The sequence below is a fragment of the Eptesicus fuscus genome, chromosome 13 (assembly GCF_027574615.1).
Source record: "Eptesicus fuscus isolate TK198812 chromosome 13, DD_ASM_mEF_20220401, whole genome shotgun sequence".
Classification (NCBI taxonomy): domain Eukaryota; kingdom Metazoa; phylum Chordata; class Mammalia; order Chiroptera; family Vespertilionidae; genus Eptesicus; species Eptesicus fuscus.
In genome coordinates this window covers 3877089-3899360 of record NC_072485.1, presented here as the reverse complement: position 1 = coordinate 3899360, position 22272 = coordinate 3877089, and the positions used below count along the sequence as shown (strand labels likewise).

The 22272-nt window shown below is 53.1% G+C and overlaps 1 pseudogene; it reads right to left on the bottom strand.

The window, feature by feature from the left end:
* The window catches only part of LOC129151114 (transmembrane protein 41A-like), a 99598-nt pseudogene extending 80744 nt beyond the window's left edge, over nucleotides 1-18854 (bottom strand).
* Nucleotides 18855-22272: the final 3418 nt, after the last annotated feature.

Below are 22272 nucleotides of genomic sequence, written 5' to 3'. Positions count from 1 at the left end.
TTTTAGCAACATTAATAAACCCATTACAAGTTGGCACAGAAGTAGCATGAGGGATAAAGTGGAGAAAACAGCTGGACAGGGCCTGCCTTTATGAAATTTACAGTTGAGCAATTTACAAGAACCTTTACGTTTGGTGACACACTTCACCTTTGTAACCTGCAGAACCTATTCCCATTTTATTGGTGAGGCTGTGTGACCTGAGGGAAGTGGACGGAGCAGGGCTTTCTTCCCACATCTGTCTGCCCTCCGTGCGCTCTCCACCTCCCACCTCCTCTCAGGCCCAAGGAGGCACATGCAGTTCTCAGAACACTGCACCATCCTCCATCTCAATTCCCAGTGGCCCCGCAGATGTGACATGCTGTCTGCTGTCTACCCGGCCTGCCAAGAACCACTCTTCAATTGTGTGTGAATTATCTCTGTGGCACATAGCCACTGTAGCAGCAAAATTTATACTCAACAATACAGTACTCCTATGATTTTCAACTGCTAATGGGATTACTATTTTTGTTTATTTTAAAGCCATAGCAATAAAATAGGCCCCTACCAATATTCTTGCTGTTTTTGTCTTGACATTTTACGGGAAGTTACTTAACTAAAATAGCAGAATGCCTGTAAACATACAAATGGCCTTCTCAGAAAAAGGGGGGCTTGGCTTCTATCACGGTGGGGCCCACAGAATGACAGGTGGATGAGAAAATAGACAGGAAAGGTTGAGAACCACTGTAACCATGGAGGTCCAGAGGGAATCCATGTGAATCCAACCCTAGATGGCTGGATGATCCAAAGAGTAAACAGCCCTTCTCCTCTCTGCTAGGACCATCCAAGAAAGTGATTGTTAAAGACAAAGGAAGTAGAACAGGAGTGCTCACTGCTCCCATCATGCTGCCCTGTGGGAAGCAGGCGTGAGCAGTGTGGGCCACACCCCTTGTTGTTCCTGTTGTCCCAAGCCCCTTCCTAGATGCTGGTCCAAAGCTCAAGGGCAAATGGGAGGCAAAAGCAGATCAAAAAAGAGACAGAGAGTGACCAGATGAGAGCCCTAACCTGGGACCCTCTGGGAGATGAAAACCACCTGAAATATGAGGCGTTTCAGATGTCCTACCCAAGAATCTCAGTCGATGGCTTTAAAGTTTTGCCTGGAATCCTCACCATTTCATGGGCTTAAGACACAACTTCAAAAGAGCCACATCAAATTACAAGTACGTTACCATTGGCATAAGGTATTCACTTTCTGGCTTATCACTATCACTATCTCCAAGAGGAGTACCTTGATGGAAGAAGACTCCAGATAAAGAAAACTTAATGAAATGGGGGGTGAGCTAACCTAGAAGTTTAAGAATCTAGAGGAGGGAGGTAGGCCCAGCTAGACCTCCACAATGAGGAAGGAGACAGCCTAGACAAAGGGCCAGTGGGAGAAAAGAAATGGCGATGAGCTCAAGAAGGTGGTTAAGGGAAGGGAAAGAGGGAAACCCTTACCCAAGACAGAGGCTCCCAGTGCAGGAGTGGGAGAGGGAGTGGAGGCAGTAACACTGCAGTGTGTATGAGCGCAGTGGCCACAGCAGGCCACTTGACCAGAGAGCCTGGAACAGAAGTGGGAACCAAGGCCTTAGGGATAAACCCCAGGAAAAGGCCAGGCTGTGAAAGGACATTATCCAGGAGCCCAAATGGGCATGGAACATGACTAGCCCAAAGTTCCAGGCCTGAGGAATGAGTCAGCCAGCCTGTTAATGTGGCGTCTGAGCCACACCACATGGAGTGCCCAGGTTGTGATTACGAAACTTGCCAACCAGTACGTATTCGATGCCCAGGACTTCCTCCCACACACAGAGGGGCCTCACCAGGGATCACGGATGCCCTCTAGGCGAGGAGGCAGAGTGATCAACATGAGGAGGCAGAAGTTTCCCTGTGGGGATCCTTGGCTTGTCTCAACACCCAAAGTGGCACAGAATTGGGTGCAAAGAAAGAACCAACTTTCCGACCTCCAGTCTTCTCCAGCAGGCAGGCACCCACCACCCTCCCAACCACCCACGGCGAGTCCATATTACCTCAGCCCTCACCGCCATTCTCATCCTGAAATTATCCAAATCTACTCTTATTGCACCCACAACCACGCCTGACTCCGCTCCTTCCCACATGGGCTTCGGACAACAGAAAAGAGGCCAGGCCTACAGCCTGCTCTGAGAGCTCTCTGGACCCACATAGCTGGGCCAAGACCCAACAGCACATGCGCCACCTCCTCTGACCCAAGCATTGAAGGCTGTACAGTGTGATCTGGCTGAGACTGGCATTTAACAAGGGAGGGGGTCAGGCCGGAAACCCTTGAATAGGCTGCTTCAAAGGGAAGAAGCAGGCATGGGGAGCCATTTAGTGCCCACTCTGCTGCAGGCTCCCGGAGAAAAGAAGGCAGCCCTGAGGAAACCTGGGACCACAGAGGCACATACCTGAGTACCCACTGGGGTTCATATATGTATCTGCTACTGTCTGCAGATCCGTGTGTAAAAGAATCTACAGCCGATTGTTCACAGTTCCTCCCCTGCCCCACCATTCAGCCCATTCCTAGGGCTCTCTCCAGATGGCTTCAGTCCCCACCAGGATTGCCCACCCACCCTCTCTGCCTCTTCAAACTCTATCCATTCTCTAAAGCCTACTCCCAAGCTCTCCCTCCCCGTGAAGCCTTCTCGGGGGGCCCCAGCCCAGGAGGAGCCCCCCTCAGACTTAACTCATGTTTCCTGTCTCCATTCAAGGCTTCTGTCGTGGGCTCCCCTCCTGCAGACTGGGTCCCTCTTCATGGATTATTATGGCAAATGGAGACACAGCTCCTGGCATTGACAGAAAGACCCTGTCCTGTACTGGTCTGGTCTCCCCACAGCCCAGTAAGTAAACAGCAATGAAACCTTCTTTATTTTTTTTTTTTTTTTTTTTTTTTTTTTAAATTTCTTTATTGATTAAGGTGTCACATATTTGTCCTCATCCCCCCATTCCCATCCCACCCCTCTCCCCACGCATGCCCCAATCCCCTGTTGAACTTAACCGTTGGATAGGCTTATATGCATGCATACCGGTCCTTTGGTTGAACTCTCCCCCTGCCCCCACCCTCTCCTACCCTCCCCTATCCTCCCTCTGAGGCCCGATAGTCCGATCGATGCCTCCTTGATTCTGGTTCTGTTCTTGTTCCTCAGTCTATGTTGTTCATCATTTCCTCTAGATGAATGAGATCAAATGTCACTAGATATATACTAATAAGAACTGAATGTGAGACGAGCAATAATATTTATGCTGACAGGCAAATGAATCAATCTGTAGCGAGCTTCCCCCTGGACCAACAGTTCTTTTGAGACCCAATTTCGATGTCCAGTAGTTCCTTATGTGTACATGTCAGCACTGACCCCTCAGCTCTGGATGGTGGACAAATGGTGGAAACCTTCTTTATTAATCAGTATCAATAAGCACAGGGACCTCTTACAGATTCTTACAGAGAGGAAATGAGGTCTTTTCTGCTCTGTGAGGTCAGGTAACTGATTTGGCTTCTCTAAGCTTCCATCCTCATGGGCACAATGAAGAGATTGAGCCCTACTTTATGGCGTTTTGAATTCAATGAAATAATGTGTGCTCACGGTTTAGCACATTAATGGGCAAGATGCTCAAACAGTGCTGGCCTGATCCCCACCCCACTCATGTTTGTTCAGTGCTTTTACCTTAAGGAAACTCCTTTGTATGCATCACCTTACGTGAGCCTCGGGACAACCCCATGAGATGTTCTATTTGTATGCCTATTTGACAGGTGAAGAAACTGAGGTCTGGGAGTGTATGTAACTCTAGCCCAAGGTGACACCAGTGAATTCTAGAAACAGCCTTTGGGGTCCACCTGATGTCAAAGTCCAGGCTGCCTTGCTGGGACCCCCTGGGGAAGTCCCGGGAGGTGGTGCCTGTTAGGGTGTGGTCTCAGGTTAGGGCAGTGAAAGAATTAATACAGGGGGGCAGCCAGAGGTCCTGAGAAGGCAAAAAAGGGCTAATTCCAATGTAACCCTGATATTTGGGGCTAGTGATCTGAATCCAAGCCAGCAAGCTCAGTGTACAATCCTGATAACCTATAATTAAGTCCCTCTCTCCTTCCCAGATACTGGTCTTGCAGAACCTGTTACTGTGAACAGTGCACTGCTCCGGAGGGAGGGTTATTAATGCTGGCGCCAGGCCAGACCATCAGATATGGCCTGGAGACCCCCAACACCTGGGGGCCTTCTTGCAAGGCCCGTGAAAAGGACCGGAAGCATGATCCATGCTTGTGGGACAAGGACCACAGGGAGATATAAGGGAGGGCCCCATGCATGTTCCTTCACTTAGATTTGGAAGGCTGTTCCCTGAGTCCGCTGGTGTATTAAACAGTGTCCCTCCTTTTCTTTGAAGCATCCTTGGTTTTCTTTGGTCTTCTGCAACAGTCCAGGGGTGTTGGTGGTGCTCCAACGAGGTGGGGACAATTTCTCACACCGTGATTGTGTGAGAAATACTCACCTGTCCGATTTTCAGATGACGGACTCAGAGACAGAAGTAAGGCGAAAATGAGACCTTTAATACACTCTTGAGAGCAGGCGTCCATCCCATTGTACAGGCACACGAGGAGTATTGATCACAGCCCATTTATTTAGTCCCTCCTCCGGTTCCTCATTGGCTGAGCACTCTGAGGTCACCTGCTTCCTGTCACCTAGGTCTTGCTGTCTCCTCTTGGGCCATTTAAAATATTGGGCTGAGGCCTTTCTAGCTGCCTCCACCTCCTGTCTAGTGAGGCAGACGCCTCGGGGGTTTCCACCATGTTGGCCCACATGCACAGCTCTTTGTTCCTCTTCCCTCTGCCCTACATGCTGTTTGTCCTGGGGGAATTCAGTAAATTCCATCAAAAGCCCACCGTGCTGGAGATGGGGCACAGAGGTCCATTTCCTACCATTGTTTTATTCTGATTACAGAGGGCACATTCTAACCTGCTGGGCAGTTGCCTGTGGGACCTAGGAGTGCACCTGGAAATGCAGCCCATCCTCCCCATTTGGAGCTGCCTATTATCATGGAAAGATTAACAACTTTGTTGCAGAAACCAGAATCGCCCTTTGAAGACCCCAGCCCTTTTGCATACCACTAAGCCCTTTGAAGATCTCCAGTCCCCATTACCTGTAACCTGCCCATTTGGCATACCCTTTCCCTTGTAATCTTTGTCCTTCTACCCCATAGAAGCAGCTGGCTTATGGTGGGGGAAGAGCAGATTTTGGTGGATGACCTGCTGCTCTCTATTCCTGCCAGCAGGACTGGAATAAACACTCATAATGATTCAACCCTGTCCCTGCTTAATTGGCTCAAGTAGTGACAGGCAGCCCAGACCCCTTGATTGTCAGGTTACAGAAGGACCCAGGTGTGACCAGCATCCTGCATGATTTTGCCTCAGTTAGGATGCTGAGGAATGAAGGCTGCAGGCAGTCGCCATGGCAATGGTGATGGAGAAGTGCATCAAGCAGTGAGCTCCTCCTAGCCCAGCTCTTCTGCTAGGACAAAAAAACAAGACTCCCCAGGTCTTCCTGACCCCCAAACTTCAATCCACTCTCCCCGCCCCCACACCCAGAATTTAAGCCTTCCTTATAGCAACACCATCACAAGACTATGGAAGGCACAGAGTGAGAGAAATGAAGGAGAGCCACTGCCTCAATGCTCCCCGCATTGTGAATGCCACCTCCGATATTCATTGCAAGGCTCCCAGGAGGCGGGGGAGGTGGGAGCATGAACGGAAACTCTTGCTGATGGACATGAGCTTGTGCCCATCAACACTGTGCTACATTCTTGACGTCCCCAACCTCCTTTGCTCTGCACGTCCCAGTGAGGAAGGTATCAATATTCCCATCTTACAGACAGAGAAACTGAGACTCAGAGAGGTTAAGTACAAGCTAGTGCTTAGTTAAGCCAAACTTGGATTAAAAACCTGCAGTTCTGAAGGGTAGCACATCCGCGTTTTATGACTTCTGGTGGAGAGGAAGGCTGAGGAAAAGGAATAGGAGTTGGGGCAGGGCAGGTTCTCAGGCAGGAGATGGAGCATTGCACGGGGAAGCACCAAAGTCAAAATTCAACTAAGGGAGTCATAATCTAGCCGGTCTGGCCTGACCTCTCCCTCTCACGCCCCTTTGATAAGACAGGAGGGAGGATGAGAGCTGGGTCTAAACAACTGGGGTACATGCCCTGGCACCCACTGTGAGAGGGCAGCTGGGAGGGCCGGGGTGGGCAGGGAGAGGCCTGTCTCCCCGCTCTCCGCCACAGCCAAGCGAAGACTGTCTGTCCCCGCACCCTCTGCAGACTGTATTACAAAGAATCGGCGAAATAATTATGGGATGGAGGGGATTTATTAAATTGGATAAGTCCTGGCTACAGGCCTCTTGTTAGGCTTTGAGTGGCGTGTGTATTGTTTTTCATTAAGACTGCATAATGAAATAATTGTGTAATTAGTGAGGAATTTGTTACCTTTCAAGGAAGCATCTTACTCCCCCTGAAGAACACCTCGCCCTCCCAGGCGCCATCTCTCTCAGGCGGAGAGGGAATACGGGGAGGGGAGAGGCTGCCTTTCCCATCCACCCTCCGACCGACAGCTGAGAGTGAAGGTCCCTCCCCCCACCGCCTCCTCCAAAGGGCCTGACTGCCCCCGTGACTCGCTGATGGCTCGTGGCAGTCGCTCTGTCCACCTCCTTCTAGACCCCTGCCGCGGCCCTCCCAGTCCTTCCCAGAGGCATGGTTCCAGGTCCACCCAACTCTGATTCAGTGCAGATGCCCAGGGTTCAAGCCTCAGTAATCCAGGAAGGAGGGGAGTTGCAGGCTTGCGTAGTTAGCACCACCCTGAGATAGTTATTCAAATGGAAGGCCATAACCACTGGTCTACCCCTAACGCCGACTGAGGCGGCTGTCGGGGAGAAGAGAACCTGACCCGATGGGAGAGAGCTCAGGAGGAGCTGTGTGCCCTCATTCTGCACAACATGAACAGTCAGGGGCATCCTCACTCACTATCGATCTGGCCACTGCCCCTCCTCCTACGTGGTCCTCACTTTTCCCATCTGCACAATGGGGATCGCGCCAGGTGTTCTAGGTCCCTTCCAGCTCCGAGAGTCTGACTCAATGCCTGTTATCAACCATCTCTGTCTTCTGCTCTGCTGTCCTCCCGCATCCGAGTGGTTTTTATGAGAGGAAAGAGAAGGCAGGGTGGTTGATCCTGGAGAGGACGCTCCTCTTGAGAGCCCAATCAGAGCTCTGTCCCGCGTCAAACACAAACATTCCTGGCCTGGGTTACCGGTTAAGCCGTCACCAGCTTCTTTAGTCTTCACAGCAGGTTCTAAGAGGAGGTGGACGGAGAGAAAAATATAAGACTGCTCAGGGAGGAAACCAAGATGGCGGCATAAGGTAAACACCTAACTGTTGCCTACCACAACAATTTTGAAACTACAACTGGAAAACAGAGCGCACACCATCCAGAACCACCGGAAAGCTGGCAGAGTGTAAAACCTACAACTAGAGAAAAACAGAAAGGGAGACGCTGAGCCTCAGGAGCTGTGGAGGTGCAGAGATCCGTGAGCGCGGAAAGGGCGGGCAGCTGAATACGCGGCAGGCTTGCTCGCAGCGCGCCCGGAGAGGGAGGGCAGCAGACGCTGAGTGGCTAGCTTTCTCGTTTGGGAGAAAAGCAGGGCCGCCCGACTGCACTGAGGTCCAGCTGCGGTCGGGGAGAAACTGGGCTGTTTGGCAGCAGACGAGGCTTGAGAGAGGCCTTATCTCAGAGGCGCGCAGCCATTAATTCGGGCACGGAGGAACAGGCCCTCTTAGGGCGGCGCGGACTGAAACCAAGTTTGTCTGCGCCATTCTGAGACTCCACCCCATCCAAGTTGAGCACAGCCCTCCCAGTGACTGGATTTCTCATTCGGGAGAAAAACAAAGCCCCAGCTGGGGAGAAACTGGTCTGTTAGGCAGCGGGAGAGGCTCGAAAGCTGCCTTCTCTCAGAGGTGCGCAGCCATTAATTCCGGCACAGAGAAACTGCCCCTCTTAGGGCAGAGCAGACGGGAAACCAAAGCTTGTCTGCGCCACCCTGAGACTCCGCCCCATCCAAGCTGAGCACAGAAGCTCTCCCAGCAGAGACACTGCTGATCCTCACAGCCAACTGGCTTGGAGATCAATTCCCGCCAGTGATACCAACAATCCCAACCACTCTGAACTCCAGTTTCTGGGGACACGCGGGGGACCCAGACGCCTACGGGAGGGACTCTCGGCCGGTCGGAGTGTGAGAGTGACTTTTCTGTCGGTGTGGACGACACCAGATTTCAACCACTCTCATAAGGGACACATTCAAGAGGCAGACTCAGTGAGCACCAAAGCCCTACTGTGTCTCCAGCACAGCAATTCTTCCATTATAGATACAGCAGGCCCTCACAGCCAATTGGACCGGAGGTCAATTCCTCCCAGTGTACCAACAGCAATCAGGGCTTTTAACTACACCAAGACTTTCCACTCAGCCCACAAAGGGGAGTACCAAGAGCGACCACCTAGGGTGATTGGGGAAGCTGAGCTACTGGCCCCTATAGGTTACCGACCACACAAAGCCACTCCATCAACACAGGGAGGCAGCCAAAATGTGGAGACATCGAAGTATGTCACAAGTAGGAGAAATAGATGAAAGCAAACTAATGGACGACACAGTGTTCAGAACCAAATTTATAAGGTTACTCAAGAATCTTCTAAAAACCGCTGAGAAACTTGAAGAGACCTTCAAGGACCTTAATGAGAATACCAAACAAATGGAAAAGGACCAGTCAGAAATTATGCATACACTGTCTGAAATAAAGAATATACAGAGTAGACCACCGCACCCGAAGAGTCAAACCAAAGATCTGGAATATGAGGAAGAAAAAAACACCCAACCAGAGAGGCAGAAAGAAAGAAGAATCCAAAAGTGTGAGGATAGCATAAGGAGCCTCCAGGATGGCTTTAAGCATACCAATATCCGAATTTTTGGGGTGCCAGAAGAGAGAGAGCAAGATACTGAAAACCTATTTGAAGAAATAATGACAGAAAACTTCCCCCACCTGGTGAAAGAAATGGACTTACAAGTTCAGGAAGCGCACAGAACTCCAAACAAGAGGAATCCAAAGAGGACCACACCAAGACACATCATAATTAAAATGCCAAGGGCAAAAGACAAAGAGAGAATCTTACAAGCAGCAAGAGAAAAACAGTTAGTTACCTACAAGGGAGCACCCATACGACTGTCAGCTGATTTATCAACAGAAACTATGCAGGCCAGACGGGAATGGCAAGAAATATTCAAAGTGATGAATAGCAAGAACCTACAACCAAGACTACTCTACCCAGCAAAGTTATCATTCAGAATTGAAGGGCAGATAAAGAGCTTCACAGATAAGAAAAAGCTAAAGGAGTTCATCACCACCAAACCAGTATTATATGAAATGCTGAAAGGTATTCTTTAAAAAGAAGAAAAAAGTAAAGATAAAAATTATGAACAACAAATACATAACTATCAACAAGTGATTCTAAAAATCAAGTGAATTAAAAATCTGAGGAACAGAATAAACTGGTGAACATAATAGAATCAGAGGCATAGAATGGGAGTGGATTGATAATTCTCAGGGGGAAAGGGGTGTCCGTGTGGGGGGTATGGGAAGAGACTGGACAAAAATCATACACCTATGAATAAGGACAACGGGGGAGAGGGAACCGGGTAATGGGGAGATATGGAGGGAAAAAAGGAGAAACAATTGTAATAATCTGAACAATAAAGATTTATTTAAAAAAAAAAAAGACTGCTCAGATGTGAAAGAGGTAAGAGGATGGAGAAAGGAGGGCCATCGCAGTCTGGGAGCGCCGAGCCCCGGATTCCAGTCCCAGCACTGCCACGTGCAGCTGCGTGAGGACAGCGCTGGGTTTACCTGCGCCCGGGAGCCTGGAGGACTGTGAGGGTTAAGAAACCTCTCTGCTTTCTGTCCCAGAAACCCACTTCCTGCAGAAAGCTGCCCTTCCCTGGACTTCAGAAAACACACACCTGCTCTTCCTGGCTTGTTCACACCTCATTGTAACGCTGTAACTGTAACGTAAAAGCCCTTTCTGCCCAACTCCTGGCTGCTAGCAGCTCTCCTGGGCAAATCCTCCTCTCTATTACAACAGCCCTTTTCTCTGCCTCACAATAATCTCTTTGAGTGAAATCTCTCCTTGCCAGGTCTGGTCAGTTTTTCATTTGTTTTTATTTTACAAGTAGAGGCCTGATGCATGAAATTTGTGCAAGAGTAGGCCCTCGCAGCCCCAGCTGCCTCGGCCCTCGCAGCCCTGGCTTTGTCCGGAAGGTCGTCCGGACGGTAGTTCCACTGTCCGGCCGTTTGGCCGATTTGAATATTACGCTTTTATTATTATAGATGGTCATGGGCAAGTCATTTCACCAGAGTTTCTACATCTCTCAAGTATCAAAAATACGTCCCAAATTGTAAAGTCAAAGACATAGCATATATACAAGTGCTTTGTACGGCATCAGAAAATAAAACACAATTCTAGAGGGCGCTCAGGTCCTCCACCCTCAGTTGCCCCCCATGGATGCACCCCAGCACCCACTCCCACTTGCACTCATCTCTGCTCAGCCCTGCTCTGTCCTCCACCCCCACCCTCCCAGGCTCCCACCCAAGCTTTCCCAGCAATTCAGCTCAACTGTCTCAATCCAGAAGCCACCCCTCCTCCTCTCACCCATCACTGTCATGTCCCACAGTGGGAGGGCTTTTATTTAACAACCAATGGATTTTCAGTTTGACTCATCTGGGGATGGGCCATCTCTCTCACACACAAACCAAAGATGCCTGGGTTGCAAATAGATGTACAGACCAGTGTGCTGGGTGGTATAAACTCTCACCACAGCAACATCAGGAGAGAGGAGAGGAGGGAAGAGGGGCAGGAGAGTGAGCCGTGATAAAATATGCAAGCCCCAAGGCTAACACCGTTCCTGACCCCCCCGCCTGACCCCTGCACTCTGTGCTACTTAGTATTATTTATTTCTTTGTCTCATCAAGTCCCCAGCTCAGCGCAAGCCCGGGAAAGGCCTCATCAACAATGTATGAGATGCTAACTCGTTGGGTGGGCGCAGGTGGTTGCAGGGGAGGCCTTCCTGGGGCCCCAGGCTCCCCTCCCTCCCTCCCTCCCCTCCCCCCACCTGTTGCAAAGCTGCCAGTACTTGAGTGGGGCATGGCCCCCGAGGAGAGAGAGGTGCTCTGTGAAAGGGACGGCTGGGCGCAGGTTGCTCTAGGAACACACACTGACGGCTGGAGCCTCGAGAGAGGGCTGTGTGTACAAGACAGCTGGGCTGGGCGGAGGCTCAGGCAGCCCCATATAGGTGGGCTAAGGGCACCCCCAAGCATCCTGGAGACCACCTGCATGTCCCTACTCCCCACCTCCCTCTTTATACTCAGGCTCTGTGTAGACCCAGTGACCCCACCAGGGCTGGGGGCCCTGGATAAGGGGTTGGGTTAGAAAATAGGTTTTAGAAACAGTGAAGCCACTTACTAGCCCAGGGACCTGGACTAAGTAGCCTCCAGTTCCCATCCCTAAATGAAGGTGTTGACTACAGAGTCTGAAATCTGGTCCAGCTCTGACCTCATCAAAGTGGAGACATGAAGATATCCTCCTCCCTGCTTCCCCCCGTGGGCCTGTCTACAACTGGAAAGTACAAGTGGACAAAGCAGCTTTACAGGTGTAATTCAAATAAATTCTATAATCTTATATAATAAAGAGGTAATATGCAAATGCAAATTAACCGTCACACCCTCACAAAATGGCTTCCTACCACCAGGCCATCAGGGGCGTTAGAAAGGGATGACCAAACAACTGAACAAGCAGGCTGCATGGGGCAACCAGGCCTGCAGGGGGGGCAGTTAGGGGTGAACAGGCCAGCAGAGGGGGGCAGTTGGGGGTGACCAGGCTGGCAGAGGGGGCAGTAAGGGGTGACCAAGCCAGCAGAGGGGGGCAGTTGGGGGTGACCAGGCTGGCAGAGGGGGCAGTAAGGGGTGACCAAGCCAGCAGAGGGGCAGTTAGGAGCAACCAGGCCAGCAGGGAGGGGGCAGTTGGGGGCGACCAGGCCAGCATGGGGGGCAGTTAGGGGCAACCAGGCAGGCAGGCAGGTGAATTATTAGGAGCGAGAGGTCCAGGATTTTGAAAGGGATGTCTGACTGCTGGTTTAGGCCCAATCTTGGGGATCCGACCTAAACCAGCAGTTAGACATCCCCCGAGGGGTCCCAGATTGAAGAGGGTTCAGGCTGAATTGAGAGGACCCCCTTCCCCCATGCACGAATTTTGTGCACCGGGCCTCTAGTTACTAAATAACAATGCAGAATAAACTCTGTGTCTCACCATTGTAAACTTACATTTGCCCACCCCTGTACACCTCCTAGCTCCCTAACCTGGCCACCATCTCTGGCTGCTGTGGAGGGCAGAGCAAGCTTATGTGAAACAACCACTTGGGTTGGAAACATATTTGTTGTGGTTGTGAAGTCGGGAATGGAGACCGATTCTTTCCCAGTCTGGGCCTCCAGGGAGGAGCCCCCATGAGCAGCTCTCATGGCCCAAGGACAGGAGCGCCCCAGCCCAGACTAACCCCTCCCTGGTTCTTCTCCTTCGAGGCCTTGTTCCATGCCTATGCCATGCTCCTGGCATCTGGGGAAAGCCGGCTTGCAGGCTTACTGATTCCATTTAAAAGGATGATATATGTGGGGACCATGTTTAGTTGGATAACCAACTCAATCGTAAACCAATTAGAAGAGGGTGTGTTTATTGAGAAAGCCAAGGGCATATCTTTTCGAGCTAATTGCAGGATGCTGCTTGAATGTTAGAGAAATGGCTTACAGGTTGGGAAGAGCCCAGGAAAAAGCGAAGGGGAGAGGAGCCCCCCACCCCAGAGCTGTGACTCTGAGGAGGAAGATCTGTATGGACAGAACAAAGAAGCAGTGAGCCTCCTTGCCCCTCCCTTCCCACATCCCAGTATTGCATAGATTCCTCTAGTGGCCAGAAATATTTAATCAGATACTTTTGTTTGGATCTCGCCTCCCTGGTAACCTGAAGATGTTACCATGGCAATCCCTGAGTAATATGTCTCGATTATTTATGGCCTTGCAAATAGGATGGGGAACCTCCAGGCACCGTACAAACAGGGAGGTAGACCCCTGATTTCCTCCTCCCTCTGTGCCCCAGCAGAGGTGGCCAGGCCAGTTCACTGGAAATAGCTCAAAGCCGTTTGACTGGAAACCCCCTCTGCCCATTCCCTTTCTGTGTCCCTGAGAACTATCCTGTCCCACAGCCCTCCATTCTGGGATCCTCACAGGTGTCCCAGGTTGCACGCTACTCCCCAGGGAATAAACTGGGGTGGACAGAGGGGGTCAGGAGTACCTAGAGGGGGTCAGGAGTTCTAGTGTGAGCTGGGCTAGAGTCCTGTTCACACCGCCTATTACATTGTGACCTCAGACACGTCTCGGCCTTCCAAAGCCTTTGTTTCCTCCAGTGTCAAATGAAAATTAAAATGAATTTTGTTTCATAGAGTCATTGTGAGGATTAAATAAAATCATGTATATAAAGCTCTTGTACAGCACCTGGTGCATGGTAAGTGCTCAATAAATCATAGTTGTTCTGTAGCAATTACTTTACCAGTCATCTTAGCACATCCTTGTTTGTGGCTAGAAGTCAGGATTGTGGCGAGGGCAGCGAGGGGTAAGAGGACAGATGGGCGAGGTGTTCAGGGTGAGGGGAGGCAATTACTTCTCTTGTCCTGTCCTCACGAGACAAGGCAGCAGGAGCCCCGGTGGTCAAATCAAACTGGAGCCCCGCGGCCCAGCTCTCTGGCTTCCCATCACCCTGCTCCTAACAGACCAAATTCCCCTTCTTACTGGGTTAAATCATATCTCCCCAAAATTCATGCCCACTCTATGACTATAACCTGATGTAGAAATAGGGTCTTTGCAGATTAAGATGAGGTCGTGCTGGGTTAGAGTTGACCATCCCTCACCCACTGTGGACACAGACATGCAGGGAGAATGCTGTGCGTCGATGGAGGTGAAGACGGGAGTGATGCTGCCACAAGCCCAGGAACAAGGAGCGACCGCAGCCCCAGGAGCTGTGGAGACGGGCAGGAGCAGTCTCCTCGGAGCCTCGGAAGGACCCCCTATGAAACCCAGAGGTCCGACGCCGGCCTCAGAGCCGAGTGAATGCATTTCTGTTGTTGAAGCCACCTGGTTTGTGGTGTTTGTCGCAGCAGCCTTAGGGAACGAATGCATGCCCTGTGACTCCAGCTCATTTTCTGGCTCGTGTCCCCTCTGCCATGGGAACAGCTCTGTCTCCAGTTAGCTGACATGACTGGTTGTACTGGACAAAGAGCCGAGCTGGGTTCCCGTTTCCTCTCTGCACTCACTGGCTGTTCCCCAAAGGCAGTGGTCGGCAAACCACGGCTCGCGAGCCACATGCGGCTCTTTGGCCCCTTGAGTGTGGCTCTTCCACAAAATACCACGGCCTGGGCGAGTCTATTTTGAAGAAGTGGCATTAGAAGAAGTTTAAGTTTAAAAAATTTGGCTCTCAAAAGAAATTTCAATCATTGTACTGTTGATATTTGGCTCTGTTGACTAATGAGTTTGCCGACCACTGCCCAAAGGGAATCGCTTACCCTCGCTGAGCCACAGCCATGATGCCTGCCCAACATGCTTTGCAAGCTTGTTGGGAGGTTTGCACTTGATCCTGTCTCTGCAGTAGTTTTTCATCCCTAAAGCAGGCTGCGGGTGCAGGCCCCAGTGTTTGCTTTCATTGTGACAACACAGAAGAACTGTGTTCCCATGTCCCTCACGACTGTAGGTCAGAGCCCCACTCACCAGGAAGAGCAGGGGAGAACTTCTCCCACCCAAGCCGGGCCCTGGCTCCAGCCTCTGGCCTGCGCTCTCCTGTTGGAATTCCTAGCACGGCCCTCCTCCGTGGCCCCAGGGAGCCGTGGCCCAGGACACAGACAACTGTGGTCAGTTGTAATCCCAGGTGAGAACTATCACCAGGAGACCACTGGAATGCCGGCTAACTGGGAGGCTCAGAAGGGACAGAGGGAAGGAAGCCAGGCCACAGCCTGGAAGGTCTTTTCTAAGGTCCTCTCCCCCTGCCTCTGCTGACGCTGACACTCACCGAGAGCGCCAGTGGTCCCTCCTACTTTCCCGGGAGACCCCATGCTCTCCTGCCCTCAGCCAAAGGCTCCCGGCACTGAGCTTGGCTTTGGGGCTACCTGGGGGCAGCCTTTCAGCCTGCGCTGGCCTGGTTCTTATTTGATAAATCCCCAGTGCTACCTACCTGGCCTGGCACATGCTAGGAAGAAAAAGATTTTGAGTGAATGAATGACACTTAGGAGCTCACTGTACTAGATTCATGATATGAAAAACAGAGTTCAGACTCCATAGTCAAGATGGAAAGAACGACCCTCCTCACTTACAGATGTTCATGCTCTGTCAGTCATAGTAATGTGAGATGGGAAAGTTTCGTGTTTTATACTAAGACTGAACTACCTTCTGCTGGAGGAGAGAAGAGTGGGGTGTGCACTTGTGTATGTGTGTGTGTGTGTGTGTGTGTCCGCACATGCACAGCAGTGAGTAGGGAACATGAACTTGGGGAAAAATACTATTTGAAAAGCCCACATTCCTGACGGTAGTGGTGATGCACTGGTTGCCGTGAGCATGTGTGCATCCACGCGTGTGTGCACATGTGCATGTATGTGTGCGTGTGTGCATTGGGGGAGGGCATCAGACTGTTCACTCTGTCCCTGGCAGTGGCGTTTGGAGGCAGACAGGCATCTGCAGCCCCCTCTGTGAACGAGGTCCTTGCGCAGGTCTCAGAGGCTCGAGGCTGAGCAGAGCAGATGGGCGGGTCTGGAAGCACTGGACCAGGTCCCCACCTGCAGTCCTCAGACCCTAAGGTCCCACAGGGGTACCATGGCTCAGAGCTACTGTTGATAAATACTTCTGTGCACCTATGAAGCAACAGCTTACCCAGAGATAAGGCTCCCGACTGCTGACTGAGACATCACTGCTGTGCTTTTGGCTGGAGTTATATCAACTCAGTGTGATAACACTGCTAATCTCATGCGGATCTGAGCCCCTGATTGGCAGCCATACACAGCTTTGATTAATAAAAAATGAGAAAACAAATTATGACTTGAAAACTTCAGTTTGTTTGGTAGACAAGATCCTTTTAAATACGGTGCCTGGTGCAGGGAGGGAGCGGTGACGGGACTATTAGGAACAGGGCTCTGGAGCTGACACTCAACCTCAAATCCTGGTTCAACCGCCCACTAACAAGTCTGAGCTCTCTAAGCCTCAGTTTCTTTGTCTGCAAAATGGGAACCATAATAATATCCATCCCAGGGTTATTACGAGTATTAAAGGGGGTAATACAGACATGCGCTTAGTCCTTTGTCTGGCGCGTAGGAAGCTGCATCAAACATCAGCCCTTGTCACAATCACTTACTGCTCTCACTGGCAGTGGGGGAAGGCAGAGCCCACTAGTGCCTGTCACTCCTGAGGTTAGAGACCCATCGGTCACGCTGCTCTTACGATGAGACCAGAGGTGCCTGACCTCCACCCACAGGGCAGAACTCCCTTGGGCATAGGACGTCTCTGGGAGTTGAAACATTTGAACAAAAGGATGGACACCCCGTTGACCCTTCCCCACCAACAGGAACCAGGTTCTATCAACCCATGAGGCCAGAAATCAGGGGGATGGATGCCAGGCCAGGTGGCTCAATGGTAGCCTTAGTGTATTATTTCCTACTGATGCATATATCTAACTGCCAAAAAGTGTGTGGCTTAAAACAGCACGCATGCATTATCTCACAGTCCGTAGGTCAGCAGGCTGGGCAGGCTCAGTTGAGGTCTCTGGACAGAGTCTCAGTAAATCAAAATAAAGGTGTTGTCTAGCCTGGTCCCTTCAGAAGGGTCTGGGGAAGATTTCCCTTCCAACATCCTTCAGGTTGTTGGCTAACTTCAGTTCCTGTGGCTGTAGGACTGAGGTCCCAGCAACCTTGCTGGCCTCCAGCCAGGAACTGCTCTCACTCCTACAGGCTGCCCACCTCCCTCCTCTCCAGCCCCGCCCCCCACATCCCTCCCCTCCAGCCCCCCATCTCCACCCAGCATGACCCACACAAGGCTTATCATGCTTCCCCTCTGCCACCGGCCAGAGAAAACACTGCTTTTAAAGGGCTTGTGTGATTAGATTAGTCACTTCAATACCTCCCTATCTTAAGTCAGTGGTGCCCATCGTAAGCACAGGAGTGCATCGTACTCCCAGGTGAGCGGGTGGGGTGGGGCGGGGGCCCGGGGGGTCATTCTTAGGATACTGCCTGCCCCACACAGGATGTTAGACAGAGAGGAATTGGCTTAGGATAAGGCAATGAGGGCTCTGTAAGGCCCTCATGGGGGAGTGTGTGTTTCTTTCAATTCAAGGGGCACAGTCCCTGACATGGGTGAGCACCCACTTATCTCTAGTGTCCCCCAGAGACTGTGAGGCCCAGGGTTTCGGGGGGCAGGATCAATTTGCTGTGTCACCCAGAAGTGCCTGCTCGTTTGCTCCTGGCTTCTTTCCCTTCTCTTCACTCTGCCACACCCCCATCCATCTCAGGTGGACCCCTCCTGTCCGCCACCTTCTTCCTCTCCTGCGCTGGCTTCTGTTCAAAACCTCAACTCCTCTGTGGCTGTGGTTCCTGCTCTGTCTTAGGAGCCTCTCTCCTGGGCCCGCAGAGCAAGCCTCACATGAGCTCTCAGCAAAGCCAAGACGGGCATCTTGTCAGCTGTTACTGCTCCGGGACTGTGTTCCCAACGCCCAGCTCCCATCCTCCTGCATCCTGTGCGCCCCCAGCATCCTCCACACCCCCAACCAGCCCCTCAGCCCTTCTGCTTGGGGGCGTCTGGGTCGCATTTCTGAGTCCCCGTGACCACCCCACACACACCGGCCAGTGCTCTCTGGGGCGTCAGCAACACCCTGCTCAGCTGTCACCTTCCCAGAGTCTGTGCTGGAGGACCTCCTGGCACTCGGGACAGACCACTCCACCACAGGTCAGGAAAGTCACCTGACTGCTCTGGCCTCCACTTCCACATCTGTAATACGGGGACAGGGACAAGCTAGGTCAGCAGTCCCCAGTGCTGGCTATGTGTCAAAGTCCCCTGTGCAATTGGTAAGACACAGATTTCCGCGCCGGCTCCCAGAGAAGGGACTTACACGCTGGGTGGGGCCCAGGCTCTGGATCTGAGGGAGGCCTGGCCCTTGCTGCTCTAACTGAGGCCCTCCAGGCCGCAGACGGCCGCAGCCCCTCTCAGAGGCCTGTCCATGGACACAAGCCTCCCGAGGACGAGCAGGCCGGCCCTCCTCCGCACTCCGTGAGCCCGTGAGGCACTGCCCCTGTCTGTCTGTCTGTCTGGGCGGCAGTGCGGTGGCACCCCTTGCTCTCAGGGATAAGGAGCGGTGTCCTCGCTGTCCTGCGGCCTGGGTGGGAGAGGCAGGGGCGATTCTACGGGAGTGGCCACCCCACCTGGCCCGGCCCGGTGCTGGGCTGTGGGAAGGGACTCCCAGCCCACGTCACTAAGAAGCTGACTACCTCCTCTGCCCAGTTGGTATGGAGAGCCCCCCCCCGCCCCCCGCCCCGGCCGCACACAGGCCATCAAACCCTTAGCTCTGCCAGAGTGAAGAGAGCGGCGACAAGTGTCGTAGTGGGAGAGAGCAGCTATCTGGGCACTCTGCTCACACTGTGTCCCACAAGGAGCTCCACCGACAGCTGCTCGAAGGGCTCCAGGTGCCGCATCGCTCCCAGGTGAGCAGCTGATGGGCCCAGAGCAGGCTCCCCACCAGCCGCAGGTCCAGGGCTGCCCGTCTCCCTGCCTGCCCAGCCTCCCCCCACCCAGACCCGACCAGGCAGGAGCCCTAACCATCCCTGGGGTGGCCGTGTAGCTCGCTGTGGAAACGGACAGTCACAGGAGCCTGTGTCTTCATTTCACACTTAGAAATTGAGGCGCCTCAGCCAGTCAGATGGGAGCTGTGACGGGCCTGGTTTGAGCCCTGTGTGTGAGGCCAGCTGTGTGTGTGCTCACACGAGCATGTGCATGTGCATGTGTGTGAGTGCGTGTGGGGGGGAGGCTGTAGGACTTTGCTCTCAGGAGCTAACTGGGGGATAAGCCCAGCGGTCACGTAGCCCACGGAGTTGGGGAAGCGAACCTTGAAGGCCAGATTATCAGAGGACTGAGCCCTGGGCGGAGGCTGCCGGGAGGAGGTGGGGCTTACTTGGGGTGAAGCAGAGATTCGGCTGCAGGTGTTGGGTGAGGTCAGAGGTCAGAGGAGTGGCAGGAGGTCCGGCCTGGGTCACTGATGTCATCTCTCTAATAAGCTCCTGTCCTGCTCCAGAGAGGCAACATGAGGGGAGCAAGTGGGACGGGAGCCAGGCCCGAGTTCTTGGAGATCCAGAGGTTTTCCTAAAGGCTAGTGGGCGGGGCAGGAGGGGCGCATCTGTCCGGAGTGGCGTGGCTTCGGGCAGCTCAGCCACTTGGTGCCTCAGTCCGCCAGGAGCACTTTGTCTGCCAAGGGCTGGGCGCCAGCCCAGTGGGGACGGGGGAGGGGGAGGGAAGCGTCCCTCTGGAATGAGCACATTCGCCCCACAGCTCCCAGCTCCCGCAGAGCTCTGTCCCAGCTCCCACATAGGAGTCCCCGCAGGCCTCCCCGGAGCCCCCAGGTGCAAAATAAAACAAAACCACAAATTCTTCCTTTCCTTTTTCCTCCCCAGGACATAAACCCACTCTCAGTCAGCAACAGCCTGTTCTAGGCTCCCACCCCCTCTGCTGCCACCTGCAGCCAGGCAGAGGGAGAGCTCTGGGAAGCCCATGGCCTGGGAAGGGCCGGGGGCCTGGGGGAAAAGCAGGAGGCCAAACCGTCCCAGCTGCGGCTGGAGGTGGTCCCCCCACCTCCCATTAGTGCCACTCCTCCACTGCCAGCGGGTGGCCTCCTCAGACCGGCTGGGCCCTCAGAGGCCTGAGGCCTGTGGGCTGGACCAGCTGCAGAAGGCAGGGAGGGCGGAGAGAGGGACAGCAGCAGCCTGGGGAGGACAAGAAGCAGGGCCTGGACGAAATCTCAGTGGTTTCCGAACATTAAATGAGTTGGTATTTAAATAGATGCAAATGACATGCAAATGAGCCTCCTGTACTTTTGAAAAGAGGCACCAGCAGTTTGACCAGGAGAACAGCAGTTCATCTCTCAGCCACCAGAGACTGCAGAGTGGCCTCTCCTTAGGGACCCTCCACACATGGAGAGCTGCCCGAGCTGCCCCAAGCCGCGCCTGCCCACTAGGGCCTCCCAGCACCACCTCATGCTGGGTGCTCCCCACAAAGCACCCACCTGCGACTTCTCTCCCTTTGTTCTCGCCACAAGCCACAAGCTGAAGGGGTGAGAGGCAAGGGAGCACCTCCTGAGAATCCACAGCAGCATGGAGGTGAGAGGAGGGAGCCGGTATCATTGTTTCCCCATTTACACGTGGCAGGGCCTGACGGAGGCCGCACGGCAGTTTGGTGCCTGAGCTGAACCTGAGCCTCACGTCTCCCGACATCCATCCCCGCCTCCCTGGCTCCCTGGCTCTTCTTTCCTGTAAGCGGAGTTTCCCTTCTGTGGCCCGCGAGTGGGAAACTGCTCCAGGGGAAGGGGCCAGACCGCACCCAGGAGAAACTCACCTGTGTCTTGTGTCGGGCAACTTCAGCCCAATTCTCATCCACCTCCAGAGCCCGGAAGAGTGGCCAACACGGGGCGTTCCTGACGGAGCCACCAGCTTCCGGTTTCTGCATCAATGTGGCCCCCACCAATGCCTCCTGACTGCCCATCCTCTCCCAATGCAGATGTGCACAGACATCCCGGAACCGGCCTCCCCCCCCCCCCGGCCCCCCAGCGGTCTGCAGCGGGGTCTACGAGTGCCAGAAGGAAGACAGAAAGCTATCGGCTGGCAGCACACAGTGAGGAGGGCAGAGAGAGTGTCTCCTGGGCATCGAGTCAGCCTTTCCCAGAGCTTTGAGGGCTTGAGATGCCAGAAAGGCCCTCGGGAGGGCCATGGGGAGCTGGCCGAGCCCCCTGGGAAGGCCGGCAGCCAGGGAGAAGGCAGGGCAGGTGGGGCACGGGTGAGGATCAGTGTTAATGAGCCTAACGCTCACCGGCATCACCAGGCAGCAGGCGCTCTGCGCATTGTTGGAAGTAAGCTGGCAGGCTCAGCTGTCAGCTCCTCCAGCTTGAAAGGTCTGAAATGTTACGGAATTAGGCTGCGCTTGTGGCATTGCTCTTAGTGCAAAATGCTAACCATGGGCTCCCCTCCACAGCCTGGGCCTGTGTGTCGCAGGGCGCCGAGTGGGGGCCTGCAGACAGGCTGTGAGCGAGGCGGAGGAGCCAGGGCAAGAGCTAGCTTGGGGACCCAGAGTCTAGACTCTAATCCGAACCCCATTATTATCCCCATTTGGGATTCTCCTCTCAAATGGCTTAGGCACTATCCTTTGGCAGACAGCTTCTCAAGGTCATTGCAAAGGTGAGATCTGCCGGCCCACCCTGCAGTCTTCCTGTCTGGGAACATAGCCCCGCCAAGACCTGATCTGCAGCTTCAAGAATTCAAAATGTGCTCCCTCCACTCCCAGGCCCTCCTCCCACCACCACCAGCCCCTGTGCCCGGAGCGGAGCGAGGCGGCCGCAGACAGTCAGAAAATCTTATCTAGCCCTGGCCTGACATTTCAACAGCCCAAGACCTGGAGATAAAAGTTGTCAGGGAACAAAGTTCCTTTTCCCCTCCCTCATCTTTCTGGAGGCTTCCGAGGCGCCGTGTGGGCGCTGAGATGGTCCTGTCCCGCCTGTCCCTGCTGCTGCAGTGCCTACTTTTGGGGGGGAACCTTCACAATTGATGATTACAAAGAAGCAGTTTATCACCTGTGCTTTTATGATTGCAGCGACTAAGGGGAAAAGATGTCCTTTCAGATAAGCATTTGAAGGAGGGGGAGAAAGATTTTCAAAGCCTCCTTTGTTCTTCTGAAGAGCCGTGCATGGAGCTCTGGCAGGCAGCCCGGGAGAAAGGGGAATTTTAAAAACACTATCTGAGTTGGCTTCCAAGCTGCTGTAATCATCCTGTCATCAATTAGGGATGTTTCTTAACAAGGAGTGTGGGCTATTGTCTCATCCAGCCTCTCTCCCTAATTGGATGCAGACCTGTG